This window comes from Poromitra crassiceps, assembly GCF_964638095.1.
Source record: "Poromitra crassiceps genome assembly, chromosome: 9".
Classification (NCBI taxonomy): domain Eukaryota; kingdom Metazoa; phylum Chordata; class Actinopteri; order Beryciformes; family Melamphaidae; genus Poromitra; species Poromitra crassiceps.
Window position 1 is genome coordinate 24,618,925 of NC_139630.1, and position 6,767 is coordinate 24,625,691.

Here is a 6,767-nt window from a genome sequence, read left to right on the forward strand (position 1 = left end):
CGGGACCCCCCCTCCTCCTCCATCGCCCCCCTAACGAGGCACTATCGTCACCGCAGACGGGACCCCCCCTCCTCCTCCATCGCCCCCCTAACGAGGCACTATCGTCACCGCAGACGGGACCCCCCCTCCTCCTCCATCGCCCCCCTAACAAGGCACTATCGTCACCGCAGACCTGACCTTACCCACCCCCCGCCCCGCCTGCCCACACTCACACACACACACACACACACACACACACACACCAAAACACACACACTACCAGGGTGGCCATGTCCTCACCCGGGCGAAACACCCGCTGCTTGGTGGCGCGCCACTAAAGTACCACTCACACTTGTAACCGTGATGTAGAATAGCTAGAGGAATATCTAAGGGGGGAGAACAAGAAAACAAGACTAGTATTTTCTAAACTCTGGACCGGAGTAGCAGAGTGGACTGTGCCAGAGGGACTGACTAGACCATCCGATGACTAGTAGAAATGTGTGGGCTGGCTCACCCACCCCCCGCCGCAGTCTTCTTCCTTGCCAGTCTGCGAGTCTCGACTCCCCGTGGAGTTGTAGGAGCCCATCGAGCAGTGCTTCAGAGGGGCGCGGTGATTGGCTGACGAGCGGAGGGGACCCCCCCCCCCCCCCTCCAGGGACCGGCGCTCGGCTCCAGACCAGAGCAGCGGAGGCCAGAACAATCAGCGGAGAGCGGAGGAGGGATCTACTGGTAATGACTGAGTTACTGTAGTGTGGCTGCTGTGTTGTCGGTCCATCTGGAGGAACAGGCTGTCGGTCGGGCCGGTCGGAAAAGAACCCGAGCTCTCTCTCTTAAATCTCACTTCTCTGTTCTCACACACTAACAGTGAAAATGTATTTTAGAGAAACTTGTAAGTTTTTCTGTACAGTTTTGATAATTTGCAGTATTTTATCGTGTCGTAACCATTGTGATATGAGCAGTATTAAATAGAATTCAGAGTTTCTGCAGAGATCTTTCCTACTGTTTATAATCCATTTTTTGCTTAAAGATATAAGATATCCCAAATAAACCAACCTAAACCTAACTGTTACGAAAAAATACCGAATATATTTATTATCTTACATTTGTAGACAGAAATTCCATTAAATGTTGGGAAAAAAGGGTAATGTCAGAATTTTGTATGATGTTTTAAAGTATTTATTTATTTTTGGGACTTGAAGTTTTTTTTCTTTTCGGTAGTGTGGCCTTTTTCTTTCTTTTTCTTTCTTTTCTTTTATTTGTTTTAGTTTTACATTTCGAAATGCACATCGGCAGACAGCGATATGGGTTCTTATATCATCCAAGCAATACCCCAGACCTATTTATTAAACCATGTCCTGTATTTATGATACTGTAATTACACCACGCGTTTAAATGTAGCACAGATTGAGTGGATTTGACAAGACGAAGACGAAAAAGTCGTCATTTTATTCGACACAGCCCTGTTTTTCCTTTTGAAACATCAGCTGTCTCATCCTGCTTCTAGAAATGCTAAGGGGGCACCCGGCCAAGACGGCGAGCACACAGATTTGAGGATGCTGATTAAAAAAAAGGTCTCCTTTTCTACTCACCACCTCCTCACTGTCGATCATCTCCTCACCCTCAGTCAGACACACACTCCCTCTCACTGGAACTGTACTGCCATTCTCATCTCTGGTCGGACCGGGGGAGAGCGAGCGTAGTATACTCCCCCCCCCACACATCGTTTTGAAATCATCCGTCACTGTGATATGTAAATATGAATGTTGCGTACGTGGATGCGTTTGTGCGCGCGTGTGTGTGTGTGCTCGTGTGTGTGTGTGTGTGTGTGTGTGAGAGAGAGAGTGTGTATATCTCTGTACAGCATCTGAACGTGTTTGTGTGCGTGCGTGCGTGAGTGTGTGTATGTCTGCTGCTGGCTTATCCTTGGCAAAGTGTCAAGACTTGAATGAGTACTACTTCTCTGTGGTGTTGGCTTGTACAGTGATATTGCATGTTTGTTATCAGTGAAGCTGGTTTCAATTAAAAAACGCCCATAAAAAACAACATTGAGATGTCTTGCATGGATTTTTCCTTCATCACCCTCTCTATACTCTCTCTCTTCTTCTCGTTCTTTCCCCCTCTCTCTCTCTCTCTATCTCATGTCCAACGGAGGTTTTGTCGGAATAGCGCCCCCGTCAGGTTATGCAAGGGAGTGTCCGTTCAGTCGTCATCAGCGGTTTATTTTCTCGTCGTTGTATTTTGGGTCGTCCATATTCTTGAAGTGTAAAAAACGGTCATGGCCGACTCTATTTCACCCTGACTCCACCTCTGAAGAGAGAAGCAGAGAGACTAAGCCATGGATGGGCGATGCCATAATAATATATGAGGTTATTTCTCTTTCTTTCCTCGAAGCCGTTTTCCCTCTGAGACACTATAATGGGATATTGATTTAGCCCGGACAGAGAATGAGGAAGATACCTCCACCAGCAGCCCAGTAAATAAAACAGCAATAAACTACTGGGCCTGGTGGGGCCGCCGTCAATGAGGGTCACAATGGAGACTGTAGAGCAGTGATACTCAACTTGCGGCCCGCGGGCCACATGCGGCCCGCGGGCGCCCCCTGTGTGGCCCGTGATGGAATTGCAAATTTTTTTTTTTTACAGTGCACCTGAACGCACCATGCAAGATACCCGCTGAATAAGTGTCCAAATGTTCATGTCATTCTGGCCAATACTCCACTTCTGTTATAGCATTTCAGTCTGGAATATGAAATATCTTTCAATAATCTATGTCATTTAGCTGCTAAATTGTCAAATACCGCCGCTGCTTGCTACCCAGGCACTTATGTATGTACTTAACCTAACTAACTTAACCTAACTAACTATCCGGTGTGCACAACATTGTCAGACTAAACTCCGGCTAACACCCCAAAAACCTACAATCTGCTACAGAAAAAGGTATATTGTTTGTTTATTAACTGGCCCCTGGCCTTCTATCATTTCACGAAAGTGGCAAAGCAAGTTGAGTATCCCTGCTGTAGAGAGTCACTATTAGACGATAGATATACTACTGTACTTCCATATATTCACAAAGGGCCAAGCTGGCACCATAAGGGCTTTTCTATAATAACAGCTTAACACAGGCTATACATTAGGATGGGGATTTTATAAAATGTTAAATATGAGCTTCCTATATGGTTAGGGTTACTACTACTTGTCCAACATGTTACTTATAAATTCAAATTGATGTGGGTGCAAATCACTGCTAATATGCAGGGTCAGAAATGAATATCCACCCAACCAAAAGTGCAAATTGAGGGTTCAATCTGAAAGGCAGTCTTGCCACCTGACGTCCGACCAGCTCTCCTCGTCATGCAGTCAAAAGGCAGAAAGGTTGTAGAAACAAATCCAATATTTTTGACTCATCACAACAATCACCTTCAGGACAAAGGGTTCTCCTATTGTGATGATGGTGTTGCACTGCTTCATTTTGATACACAATGGCAGACAAACGGTCCATCAACTCCCATGACGATGGGTCCAGATAGGGGAGACCGGGGCTGGTTGTACTGTATATAAGGCTATAAGGTTGTATAACTCAGTGGTTGTGTTGGATCTCTCAATCGTTGGCACAAGCTGCTCCTATTTCTCTAATAGAAATAGTGCTTCAGAGTCCGACATCGACGACACAATCACAGGTTCTGTAAGGTAACGTCAAATGTAACAAGTTCCCACTGTTACAACCTAATTTGTTACTGGGTATATAAGGGGTAACCCTACTGTAAAATGGGGATGTGTGTAACAATCAAAATTTGCTGAAATAAGGCTCACTGTGAAATTTAATAAAACAATTTCAATGAAAAATGTTATTAAACTCAATTTTTCAACAAAATAAATGAAAGTGATAGAGAGTCAGTTGTTATTTTTCTTAAAGCGTAAACCCTTTTGCAACATTTTCCACATTTCAGAATTTTCTAAATGTAAAATCTGTTTTGGAAACATAAATGTATATTTTGTTCAATGTGACATCTCTTAACTTTAAAACGTCAACTGTCAAACAAGACAAACCTAATAGTAGATCGTAGCACACTGTGTGTGTGTGTGTGTGTGTGTGTGTGTGTGTGTGTGTGTGTGTGTGTGTGTGTGTGTGTGTGTGTGTGTGTGTGTGCGCGTGTGTGCATGCGTGCGTGCGTGCTTGCGTGCGTGCGTGCGTGAATATCTAAGTTGACTGAAATGCTCAGTTTTGCACAGAGTCATTAAACTTCTCCTGTAAGCTCAAGAAGGAAGTGTGTACAATATCGTACATACCCCACCATAGCTCATTCCTGACTGGTCCAAAAGACAGTGTTCATTCTAACCCTGTGTTACAACCATCCCCAGTCTCCCCTATGCTTGGTGAAGCAGTGGCATGGTGGTCTTGTCCTCTTTGATTGAGGCTACTCGACTGTAATCACATCATGAGAAGAGAATCCTGGGTGTTGGAGATGTTGACTTGAGTGGTACAGCTGTGACCTGTACAGATATTTAGTGCAGACTTGCATAATGTGAGGACAAGTGTGGCCTGTTAGCCATGGCCCCATCTGGTGTTCATATTTACTAGAGATATAGAAATAGATAAGGCAGGTTAGAGGGGACTTCCAGGTCTTCAGTGGCCTTTCCAATAAAACCAGTGCACAAATTCTGAGATAAACATCTTGCTAGAAAGCTCTTGGAAACACCTTCTAAACCTCTCTGTCATCAGACAAGTAAATCATCTCCCATTTGTCATGCTGAATGTCCACCAAGCCCATCTGCAAAATCATTTTCAGAATCAATTTTTCACTCTGAAAGGAAACGGTCTTTCATGTCAGCTAATATGGCTAACATCATCATCATACTATAAAGCAAAGAATCTCTGTAAATACTGTATGGGAGTGTGTACTGTGAGTGAGTGAGTGAGTGAGTGAGTGTGTGTGTGTGTGTGTGTGTGTGTGTGTGTGTGTGTGTGTGTGTGTGTGTGTGTGTGTGTGTGTGTGTGTGTGTGTGTGTGTGTGTGTGTGTGTGTGTGTGTGTTGTGTGTGTGTGTGTGTGTTCTTCGCACATCTCGAGAACCGTTCCTCCGATCTACTTCCCACTTGGCGGGTGTATTGCTGGGGACGTAAGGACGTGCAGTGTCAGATTTGGTGCAATTTGGGCACAAGAATATTAATAAACCTTGATTTAACAAGCGAACCGCGCTCTGCGCATCAGCGAGGCAAACGGGCACTGCACTAGTTAACACTAAACCACCATAGTGTCCCTGAATGCATCACTAGATATGTAGACCACACATCTGTCTGTTTTTATAACGGACTCTTCTGTGTTATCATGCACACCACTACTTTATGTCATGTCATGTGTTGTGATTGGACCAGCTCCATGTTGTCGCCCTTGATGACATCACACCCTGGAGTATGTTTTCCATATTCAAAAATATTGACTTATCCTTGAACCAGAGTGAGTTATGTCTTAAAATCAAGTGATGAGAGGATGGGCTTATAAAGGCCAGCTAGAGTCAAGAGACAGTGTGGCATTACATTTAAATGTGTTATAATTGTACAGATGAAACTGCTCTACATAGCCTATACCTGCACACAGGCACTTTGAATGAGGGGATGCTTTCCAACAACGAAGTGGACAGGCAGGCTGAGTGGGGGGGCTGTGTGACTTTGATGACTGGTGATGATGCATGATGTGACAGGAATGCTCCATTTATTTTCTATTAGACTTACAGACAGTTCACACGGCGTCACCTCTCTGCACCAAGATCGATACGGCGTCTCTGCAGGCGCATCCCCCATCACCTTCTCACTGTTTCATCTGAGCGCTGTTGTTTGACTTCTTTTAAATAGGTTGATTTGAAAAATGTTATCTCCCTACAGAACTACAGCGACAATACATTGAATTATAATATGATTTTTGTAATGATAGAGATATCATTGATGATGAAAAAATACAATAAATAAAGTGCATGTCGTGTAGGGCAGCAGGCTATATACATACAGTGCGATAAATTGGCTATAAACTCACCATTGGGTAACAGGGTCACTCCCTGTACTATTCCAATATTTCCAATAGGAATTGTAAGAAATATCCTTATATATGATTCCCTATAGGAATATTACAGTATTAATACAGAGTATTGTAGAGATTTCTCATTAACTCTCCAAGTTTTATAAGAAATTAAAGCCAAATAGCTAAATAGCTAAATAGCTAAATAAATAAATAACTGCAATAATATTAATAATAATAAGTGGTGGGAGGGTGGTGAATGGGAGGGGTACTGGAGCTATGAGCCCAATGTTTGCCCAATGGTGTCTTGTAATGCCTTGCTTTTACTTTCAAAAATTAAAAATAAATAAATAATAATAATCATCATCATCATCATCAAAATAATGGTTTGACAGGGTTGTAGAGATGATTCCAGCAATTTATTTCAATGAACAGAATATTGCACATTTGCATCAGCAGAGGTTTATGCATAGACTTTGTTTCTGAAAATATTATACATCTATTATTCTTTTTCAAATAATATCTCTGTGCTCTCATATACACTTCCTTATGGCATTCTGACCTGTGATAAAATCTTCACTATATATGACTTCTTCTTTTTTTCCAGGTCAAGTGTTTATGTATTTCTTTCATCTTTTTTTGATATGTTCCATAAATTGAGTTGTGGAAAAGGATTTGTCAAAGTCAAAGCAAATACATCGCAACTCTGTATGATTCTGAATGCCACTGAAAACACCTGCACACACCACAAGACTGTCCACTAGTCAACACTATATGACT